Source organism: Setaria italica, chromosome VI (assembly GCF_000263155.2).
Source record: "Setaria italica strain Yugu1 chromosome VI, Setaria_italica_v2.0, whole genome shotgun sequence".
Classification (NCBI taxonomy): domain Eukaryota; kingdom Viridiplantae; phylum Streptophyta; class Magnoliopsida; order Poales; family Poaceae; genus Setaria; species Setaria italica.
Window position 1 is genome coordinate 20,725,760 of NC_028455.1, and position 11,631 is coordinate 20,737,390.

The following is an 11,631-nucleotide window of genomic DNA, read 5'->3' on the forward strand; positions in this document are numbered from 1 at the left end:
GAGGGAGGGAGGGGCGGTGGCTGCAGGCCTGAATGTCGGGGGAGGGGAGGAGGTAAAGAGTTAGGGTTTTTTCTATATATATGGACTTGTGGTTTGCTAGTAGACCGTTGAACCGCATCAGGTCGGTCCAAAAATCTTGCTGGGCTTGTGCTAGCCCAGCATGCTGAGGAGGCGACCCAGGCCTGGCGCGACGCATCGTGCCATTCCGGCTTGGGCACTATTCGTCTTATGCCAGGCCGTGCTAGTGCCGGGCCTCGGGCCATCCAGTGGGCCTAGCCCATCTAGCCATCTATAATTAGTGGCCTAATTCCATCATATATTGGTATGAATGGTCATTTGACAACAAACTATCAGGACCCGTGCCTAAATTCCATGTGAACTTTAAGCTCCTCTAAGGAGCCTAAACCTTCATTCAAACAAGGCATCTTATCCAACGCAAGTTCTGTATCACTCACAAGTAACGGACAATTATTTGGTGGCCCACCATGCCTTCACTTTCAACCATCTCATGTCTATGAGACGTATGGGTGGTCTCTAGCAAGCTCATGAAGAGACCAGAGGTATGACATATATGCTCCTCACCTCCACCTGTGGTGTAAGCTACTGGCAGCAAGGTACTAGTTATGTCTTTGAGTAAAACTTATCCACACAAAACTCGCAATCCTTTTGTTTGGTTTGGTGAATTGTACCAACCCATCCAGGATAAAGCCATCCCACTTAATACATTATCCTATTAATAGGAGTGGACCATATGGTACAAGCAAATTGGTTGAACCCCACCATCCAGGATCATTCATGCATGCATCAAGTGGTGCATGCAACCAAACACACCCTAACGATAGCCTTCCAACTTCCCTCACATAAGAGCATGTGTATCCTTCCCTGGGGCGGTGTTTTTTTTCTCATAACAGCATGTGTGCTTCTTTTGGTGGAGAATTTTGTGCTTGGGGATTTTACTAAATTCTTCGTAGGTGTTCTAGGATGTTCCTTTATTTAGGATTCAGGAGTTGATAACATCCCAACTCTGGAATTGGAAATTAAATGTTTCTTGACATTCTTTATTCTCCTTTCTAGCTCGTGGAGTTTTCCTCCGACGAATTCTACCTTCAACGATGGTCATGTCAACTACGGATGTCATTCATGGCATCAAGGAGGAAAAGAAAGGAAGGCTAGAAGATGGTGCACGGCTCTAATGAAGGGCATCCTCTTGTAGAACACAAGCCTGCTAATAGCTTGTTTCAGTATATGCTTTTTTCAGTAGCTGAAATTGTCGATAGGGATAGTGCCAATCACTTAGATTATGTGACATGGACTGCAGTAGCCGTTTATTCATTGGGATGCCGCTGCAGATGTAATGCTGTGCCATTGGTGGTTACCCACTCTAAGTAGCAAGAGCCCTTGACTGTTGCATAGGTGGTTAGTCTCTGAAGCTAATATCCTCTTGATGTGGCTGTTTTGGTGGTTTGTTGGTGAAGTTAGGAAGGACATTTTGGAGAAGTTGACACGATGCAAGCTACAGCATGTCCATTACTGCTTTTCCCCTTGAATCGTCATCCTTTTGTCTCAAGGGTTACATCTTTCACGAGTAAAAGTGAAAGGTTGAGCACTTGCGATGTCTTGTTCTTGATGAGGAGATGCACGAACTAGTTGTTGTATATATATAGTTTAGAACATGGTGATGAGGACATGCATGAACGATGTAGGTGTCGTCTGGATACTGTTTCTACCTGTGATATGTGAATTTGATATATGAATATAATATGTGCATTTGCTGCCAGAAAATATATCCACTATTTGCACTCATAATAGGGGGGAGGGGCATCCAGTGGGCTGCTATTTTTTTCTTAGACACACATAAGAACTGCACATCATTTCATTAAGAAGAAGGACAAATAAAAGTAGCGCCACTAAATATAACAAGGCAACCAAAAGCCTAGCAGGTCTAATCACTCGAGGCAAGCGACCTCGACAAAAACTCCCTAAGCGCAGATGCTCCAGCCATACCCCAAAGAGTGCTCTCATTTGCCACTACAAGCATCACATCCGAGATGGTTGGCCTCGTGCTGTTGAATACAATATTGTTTTGATGTTTCTAGAGCTCCCAAGCGACCAAAATGATAAGGGAGTTCAATCCTTTCCTCAAACCATCAGGTACTCCCTGAGCTGCTATGTACCACCAGCAGGAGAAGTGATTATTTATGGACTGAGGCACCAAAGTAGACAAGCTGAATCTCTGGAGAACTGTTGTCCAGACCTACTGAGTAAAGATGCAAGAAAGAAGGATATGCTGGATAGATTCCTCTGCATGATCACAGAAAGGGCATGCTGCAGGGTGAGGCAGACACTTGGCAAGCCTGACCTCTATCCAGCATCTGTTGTTGATGGCAAGCGAGATGAAAAACTTGCAGCGCATTGGGCCCAAATCTTCAAGGTCCTTTTTCACGGGGCAAATTTATAGGTCCAATGAAGAAAGCATTGTAGACAGATTTACTACAGTTTGTACCAGATTTTAGTGAGGCACCATTGATGCTTATCACGGATATCCTCATGAAGGATAGTCCCTTCAACTAGATCCCATAAGAGGAGATAGTCAATGAGCACCATGATATTAAGACCACCTCATATATCAGAGGCCCATCTGCGACCTGCAAGTGCTTGCGCCATTGTTCTTTGCTTGATAGTTCTTCAAGGGACCAAGGTGAAGAGATTAGGTGCCAATTCAAAACCGTGTAGCCCATCAACCAATGGTCCGACCAAAACTTGGTATTTCTTCCATCACCAACCACAGATTCATTTGCATCGTTAAACAACGCACGAGCTTTCTCGATCATGAACTTGAATAGGGAGGCTAGCCCAAGGCTAGGAATCATCTTTATTTTCCAACCAGAGCTATCTTATGCGTAGTGCCCAGCCTAACAGTTCTAGATTGTGCACGCCTAGACCACCATACTGGAGGGGCCACTGAACTCATCCCCAAGATACTAGACAATTACCACCATTTGCTTCTTCCTAACCTTTCCAAAGCCCCCTTCACCACTTGTCAATGGACTTAATCATCCACTTGGGTAGGTCCATAGCAATCATTAAGTTGATAGGCATAGTAGTAAAAACAACCTCAATAGTAATGAGATGACCTACTTGGGTCATACGAGATGCCTTCCAGCTAGGGATCGGAGACTGTTCGCAACCTTGTCCACCAAAGGCTGAAGTTCGGCCTTGGTGGGTTTGCAAACAGATAACTGAAGTCCAAGATTGGTACATGGAAAGTCCTTAATCTCACAAGGTAGCGGATGAAAGATGATGACTAAATCCTCATCCTTGCACTGTATGGGTATCATCGAGCTCTTCGACATATTTGTTTTGTGCCCCAGTGCATGACCAAATAGGTTAAGAAACTGATTGACCAGTGAAAGGTCATTATCAGTGAGTCGAAGGAACATGATCACATCATCCTCATAGAAAGAAATTCGATGGCATGCTTGCTGGACAGCCAACGACTGAACCAATCCATTTTCACTAGCTTGGACCAACATATACTTTAGGACATCCATGACTAGGACGAATAGCATGGGTGACAGAGGATCCCTTTGTGAAACCCGATTAGATGTAGTAGAGAGCACATGGTAGCGGAGGTTGCACCAACATCTCCCGAAACCCAGGTGTTCTATCAAAAGCTTTTGATATGTCTGACTTGAGGAGGACATGCGGGTCCTTCTACTTGTGTAAGCATCTAGCCATTTGTTGATCTAATAGGAAGTTATCTTAGATGCATCTCTTCTTAACAAATGCGCTCTGGTTGACACCGACCATACTAGGCAGCAGAGGTGCAAGGTGATTTTGGCAAGAGGTTCACCACCAGTTTTGCGAAGCTATGGATAAGGATTATTGGTCGGTAGTCTTTCACCTGGATGGCATCAACCTTCTTTGATAGTAGAGTGAGAAAGGCCATATTGAACAGTACGAAGACATGACCCTGATGCACCGCCGAGAGGGCTAGCATTATGTCCGTCTTGATAATCTCCCAACAAGACATGTAGAACCTTTTGTAAACCTATCAGGCTCGGGGACTTTGGCTCGTGCCATCTCTTTGATAGTAGCCCAAACCTCTTGTTCAGACAAAGGAGCATCCAGAGAGTCCAGGTCATGGTGCCGATTATGGAAAAACTTTAAGGTTAAGAGTGATGTCCCTATTCTCAGCTGACACAAGTAAATTCTCATAATAGTTACGTACTGTCGCATGTTTATCTTCCTGGTTTGTGGCTAACTGAACATTAACCATGAGTTTTGCAATAAAATTCTTCCTTTTGTGGTACCTTGACTGCTGATGGAAAAAGGATGTGTTAGCGTCTCCTTCTTGGACATGAAGAAAGTGAGAGCGAAGCTGAGCGATTGTATGCTCAAAGTAGGCCAGACCTAGGCAATGAGCCTTTAGTTTCATGCGAAGCCATTCTTCTCTCGAGGATAGCAGCCGAGAATCATGAGCAATATCAAGTTGATGCACAACTTCCTTGGCTATGGCCAGCTGAACTTTGATATTTCCAACTGTTCACTAGCTCCAGATTTGTAACCCTCTACTCAACCGCTAGAATTTGAGGAATAGTTGCTCAACCGGGCAAGTAGTTTTGTTGTGCAGTTTCTTGAAACCCATCAAGCTATGGCCAAAAACTCTAAAAATGGAAATGTTTTGCCACGGATGTTGACTTTCAGACCAAGCTCGATGGGACATTGATCAGATACAACTTAAGAAGAGCTTTGAAGTAGGGAGTCAGCAAAAATCTCATCCCAATGAAAACAACATAATGCCTATCAAGCCGGACAATCGTTGGGGATCTATGCTCGTTGGACCAGGTATACTTCCTCCCCAAAAGAGGGATTTCTTTCAGTGCAATATTGTTCAAGAGCCACCTCAAATGCCCTATCATTGCGCAGTTCAGGTTGTCATTGTTCTTGTCTACAGCTTGATAAATGAAATTAAAATCCCCAACAATGAGCCATGGCTCCGCACAAAGAGACCGAACAACCTAAAGTTTGTCCAAGAAAAGGATTTTCTGGTCATCATCTTGGGGGCCATAGACTCCAGTGATCCAACAATTACGACCATCTGATTCAGCGAACTGGACTGATACAATTCCACCTCAGGTGCCATTGGCCGACACGGCAACATGATAGTCATAATTCGAATTAAAAACCGACAAAAACACACGTTGAGACAAGGGTGCGACCTTGGTTTCCTTTAGACAAACATTTCTGCATTTGAGGATAGAATAACATCACGAACCAAGTTGCATCGGTCCGGCCTGTTGAGGCTGTGGACATTCCACACCAAAATAGAGGAGGGATTCATTGGAAACCAGAAAAGAATATGACCAGTGGAGAGCAGCTAAACAGAGCCCAGATAGAAAGTCTGCAGAGCGCACCTGATCCATCTCATGGGCCTTCCAACAAAAAAATGCGGCAAGGGCACAGTGAAGTGGATTTCTGTGACGCCCTCCTTGTAGAGCTTGATTTAGGTTTCTAGAAGGATATTCTACGGTCACTAAGGTTCTCGCCAAGCCGAATGCGAAGGTTTCCTCAAAGGTAAGGCTCACCACTTCCTCTCTTCCGGTCACCTTGACGCCGTCTCCACTACGGAGCTTCTTCATGAAGGAAGGGGTCTCCTCGTCTCCCGCAGATGGTTTTGGTCGTCACTCCACACCAAGCTGAAGGGTCAAAGTCTTGCCGACGAACCACCAAGGCCCCAAGACGCCAGCACACTAAGTTTACAATGGTGGTTCACTCCTTGAACCAATCACAAGGTAGCAACACCTTGCACTCACTCTCTAAGGGTGTGTTTGGTTGGGCTATGGCTTTTGAAAAAGCTGCTGCGAGCTATGGGCTGTAGAAAAGCAGTTGTGAGAAAGCAGCTGTGGGAAAAGCAGAAGACCGTTTGGTTAGAGCAGCTGTGAAATTGTAGGCTGTGTATGAAACACCTGTAATGCCCCTAGAGGCCTGAGGGTTTGTTTATATGCAAATTTCTCGTAACAAAATAATGTGTTCACTAATTCGCATGTAAATGAAAAGGAAAAAAATAAATTTCTATGTTTTTCATCCATCAAAGTGATTGGTCCACATAAATAGAACAATATCCATCAAAAGGATTATACAATTATGACATCCCTCAACATAATTGTCCTCCTCTCACACTGACCAAAGCATCAGCTATCCTAGTACGAATGGTATTCATGGTATCCTCATTCTTCACATTGTCACTCTCATCTCCTTATGTTTGTCTCATGTCACTTGTATGTTGTACCAAGTACTCCTCATCAACATCCACTAGTAGAGAATTGGCTTTCGATCCGCCCCCTTTTGTCCCGGTTTAAAGTTGGCCCGGGACAAAAGGGGGTGCGCCACGGTAGGCAAAATTGGAGGGGAGCTTTACTCCCGGTTGGTAATTGCAACCGGGACTAAAGTCCCCCCTTTAGTCCCGGTTGCAACGGCTAGCTGGGGGGCGTCGGTGGCGGGACCCTTTTATCCCGGTTGGAGGCACCAACCGGGATAAAAAGGTTGGTCCCGGTTGGAGGATCCAACCGGGACTAAACTTCCAACCGGGACAAAAGGTGTTCCTTTTTGTCTCGGTTGGAGTTTTTAACCGGGATAAAAACTCATCCCCATTATATACGGCCAAGACAGAGGACTTTCTTCCTCCTCCAGCCCGAGCCAGTCCAGCACATTGACAGAGAGAGCTGAGCTTCACCTACTCTCCAGTGGTGCTGAAGCAAGCAAGGAAGGTGCTGCCCGAAGTTTTTTCCCTCATTTTCGTGGGAATTTCACTTGGCCAACACAAGTGTTGCGAAGGTTTGCTACTTCATCCTCGTGTTATGCTTTGATTTATGCTTTGGAGATGGAAAGATTATTTGCTACAATATGATGATGAAGTAGAAAAATGGAGAGGTATTTTGAGATAGAATGTGAGGGAGATTGATGTGTCATATATAGTATGCATTATTGCAGTGGTTTAAAAATGATGCTACCTTGTCTAGACGGTTTATCTTATCAAATTCAATATGGTTTTTTAAATCCATACTTGTTGAACTTGCATACCGTGTTCATTTCGGCGAGAATGTTCTCCGCCGAGCAGCAACGTATGTCAAGAAGGAGGTTCGATTCTACGAGAAAGAGTGGATACGGACATCGTGACCGTGTCCCCTTTTCCGTAGCATCTAACCTCTTTCATGACGAAGTGCGGTGCCGCCCAGCTGAGGACATCCTCGCGAAATGAACACGGTCTTCAAGTTCAACAACTTCTGTAGTGGTAAGGAAAGAATTTTTGTACATAGATGACTTCTGCTACTTGTTGAACTTGCATACCGTGTTCATTTCTGCTACGATGTTCTCCGCCGAGTAGCAACGTATGTCAAGAAGGAGGTTCGATTCTACGAGAAAGAGTGGATACGGACATCGTGACCGTGTCCCCTTTTTCGTAGCATCTAACCTCTTTCATGACGAAGTGCGGTGCCGCCCAGGGTGAGGACATCCTCGCGAAATGAACACGGTCTTCAAGTTCAACAACTTATGCAGTGTTAAGATAATAATTTTTGTACATAGATGGCTTCTGCTACTGGAGGAGGTGGCGATGGTGGGGGCGATCGTGGTTCCTATTATGGCAAGGTTCCAATCATAGTTGGCCCTCAGCATAAGCCGAAGAAAAAGAGTGCGCTGGAAAAAGCAATGCTTCATTATTTGCAGCAACATCATGAAGAAGCTGTTGCCACGGGTCAGGAACCTCCTTTTGGTGGTCGTTATGCTCCACCCTCAGTCCCGAGTGTTTCACGTCCACTTAGTACTACCATTTCAGGCGGCACAAATAAACCTAAAGATGAGGTTGGGTCAGCGGAACCTTCGTCTTCACCGTCCAAAGATGCTTAAAGTCCTCCTTGATAATAACCAGTGGATGGCTTGTTGTATTGTATCATGTTGTTTGGGACTTTAATTAAATATGTGTATTTGGATCTTCATGTTGTTGTATTGTACCATGTTGTTTGGATCTTTAATCGATTTTCACGCGTAATCCATTGTCAAGTGTAATCCATTTTCATGCGTAATACGATGCAGATGGACCGGCAATGGATGTATAATGCAGACAGGCGGAGCAAGGCGTTTATTGATGGCTTGCATTATTTTCTCGAAGTGGCAAAAGCGAACAAGCCAGAGAATGGGTTCGTATGTTGTCCATGCTTCCAATGCAATAACAGGAAGGAGTATTCAAAGGATTCCTGGGGGACTATTCACAGCCACTTGTTTAAATACGGTTTCATGCCTAACTATTTAGTTTGGACCAAGCACGGTGAACTAGGGGTTGTAATGGAAGATGGCGAGGAGGAGGAGGAAGATGACACCATTCCGGACTGGGTTGCAGGTCAAGCTTTTGCAGGTACTACAATGGGCGAGGCTGATGAAGATGAGTTTGCAGAAAATGACCCTACTGATGACCTTGGTCAGGTGATACGAGATGCATACAGAGATTGTGAAACTGAGAAGGAAGCAGCAAAGTTGCAGCGCATGATAGATGATCACCAAAAATTGTTGTACCCAGGTTGCTAGTAGGGCCATAAAAAACTAGGTACGACACTAGAATTTGTGCAATGGAAGGCAAAAAATGGTGTGTCCGATAAGGCATTTCAGGGGATGTTGAACATTGTCAAGAAGATTCTCCCCGAGAATAATGAATTACCGTCCACAACATATGAAGCTAAACAGATTATTTGCCCTCTCGGATTGGATGTTCAGAAGATACACGCATGCCCTAATGACTGTATCCTCTATCGTGGTGATGAATACGAGAAATTGGATGCTTGTCCCGTCTGCGAAGCCCTGCGGTATAAGATCAGGCGAGATGATCCTGGTGATGTTGAGGGGCAGTCTCCCAAGAAGAGAGTTCCCGCGAAGGTGATGTGGTATTTCCCTATAATACCACGCTTGAAGCGCTTGTTCAGGAACAAGGCGAATGCTAAGTTGATGCGATGGCACAAAGAAGACCGTAAGGAAGATGAGATGCTGAGACACCCCGCAGATGGGGCACAGTGGAGATCAATTGATAGAACATTCCCAGACTTTGAAACTGAAGCAAGGAACATAAGGTTTGGTTTAAGCACTGATGGATTCAATCCATTCGGTGAGTTGAGTAGTGGCCATAGTACTTGGCCTGTGACCCTTTGTATGTTCAACCTTCCTCCTTGGCTGTGCATGAAGCGGAAGTTCATTATGATGCCGGCGCTTATCCAAGGCCCAAAACAACCCGGCAACGACATTGACGTGTACCTAAGGCCGTTGGTTGATGACCTTTTACAGCTCTGGAAGGAAGAAGGTGTACGTGTGTGGGATGAGGATAGACAAGAGATCTTTAATTTACGAACACTGTTGTTCGTAACCATCAACGATTGGCCTGCATTGAGTAACCTTTTAGGACAGACAAATAAGGGATATCGGGCATGCACCCACTGTTTAGACGACACAGACAGCATGTACTTGAAGCACTGTAAGAAGGTCGTCTATATGGGTCATCGTCGTTTCCTCCTTTTCACCACCAGCTGAGAAAGAGCGGGATGCATTTCAAAGGGGCGCCAGACCATCGTAAAAAACCTGCACACCGTAATGGAAAGCGTGTGTTCGAGATGATGAAGGATGTATATGTAGTCTTCGGAAAGGGACTTGGTAGCCAACCTGTTCCGAACGACGATACGGACATGCACCCATGTGGAAGAAAAAGTCAATATTTTGGGAGCTACCTTATTGGGAAATCCTAGAGGTTCGCAACGCAATAGACGTGATGCACCTGACGAAGAATCTTTGCGTGAATGTGCTAGGCTTCATGGGTGTTTATGGAACCTCAAAAGATACATTGGAAGCACGACAGGATCTAAAAGCCATGGGGCAATGAGATGACCTACATCCGGAAAAAAGAGATAATGGACAGCACTACTTACGTCCTGCCAGTTACACTCTCAGCAATGAAGAGAAGGATAGCATGTTTGAATGCTTGAATAGTATGAAGGTCCCGTCTGGGTACTCCTCGAATATAAAGGGAATAATAAATATGAAACCAAAGAAGTTAACAAATCTCAAGGCTCATGACTGCCACATGTTGATGACCCAGTTGCTTCCGGTTGCACTGAGGGGTGTTCTACCAGAAAATGTCCGGTTGCCGCTCGTAAAGCTATGCGCGTTTCTCAATGCGATTTCGCAGAAGGAAATCGATCCATCCAAGCTATCAAAGCTACAGAACGATGTGGTGCAATGTCTTGTCAGTTTTGAGTTGTTATTTCCACCATCCTTCTTCAATATTATGACGCACTTACTGGTTCACCTAGTAAAAGAGATTGGTATTCTCGGACCTGTATACCTGCACAATATGTGGCCTTTCGAGAGGTTCATGGCAGTCCTAAAAAACTATGTTCTTAATCGTGCCCGTCCAGAAGGAAGCATCGCCAAGGGATATGGAACAGAGGAGGTGATCGAGTTTTATGTTGATTTTATTGATTCAATTGACTCGATTGGGGTTCCAACTTCACGCCACGAGGGGAGGCTCCGAGGAATGGGCACCCTTGGAAGGAAATCAAGTTTGAGCAATGATACTGATTTGTTCGACAAGGCACACTACACTGTTCTACAACAGTCATCCTTTGTGTCTCCGTATATCGAGCAGCACAGGCACATGGTAGTTTCAAAAAACCCGACCAAATCCGATGCTTGGCTTACCCGTCATCACATGGAAACTTTTCCCTCCTGGTTGCACCAACAACTTATGGGTAACTCTGAGATTCACCCACAGCTTGTCTGGTTAGCCAGGGGACCTGCTACCACAATCGTCAAATTCCAAGGCTATGAGATAAATGGTTACACATTTTACACGAGAGCCCAGGACCAGAAAAGCACGAACCAGAATAGTGGTGTCCGCATAGATGCCATGGACAGAAATAATAGCAAGGAGTCGTATTATGGTTTCATACAGGAGATATGGGAACTCGAATACGGACCGCTGTACATCCCTCTATTTCTTTGCAATTGGGTGAAGCTAACTGCCGTCACCAAAGATCAGTACAGAATGACAATAGTAGATCTGAGCAAGACTGGATACAGTGATGACCCATTCGTACTTGCCAATGATGTGCATCAGGTGTTCTGTGTGAAGGACATGTGTAGCAAACCCAAGAGGAATCCAGAAGAGACATGGGAGCCAAAGTGCCACATAGTTCTTCTAGGTAAAAGAAAAATCGTGGGAGTCGAGGATAAAACAGACCAATCAGATGATTATGATCAGTTTGATGGTATGCCTCCATTCGCCGTTGAAGTTGATCCAAGCATCCTGCTATCCAAAGAAGAGGCTCCGTACTTACACCGCGATCATGATCAAGGAACTTTCGTGAAGAAGAAATTTTACAACGTTGTATTGTAATGCGTTAAATGTACATGACCTTTGTGTATTAATTGATACAATTTGTAATTTACCCTATGTATGATTTCATGTGTTATTAAATTTGTTAGGTGAAGATTTTTTAGATAAACATGAACATTGTTAACCACATACTAAAATGGATTTTTCTGCGCATTGAAATAATTTAATTGAATAATTTCTTGATCACAGCAATGCAG

At 44.7% G+C, this 11,631-nt stretch overlaps 1 pseudogene; it reads left to right on the forward strand.

The window, feature by feature from the left end:
• The first annotated feature begins 8,109 nt into the window (after positions 1-8,109).
• Positions 8,110-11,410, forward strand: LOC111257608 (annotated as a pseudogene).
• The last annotated feature ends 221 nt before the right edge of the window (positions 11,411-11,631 follow it).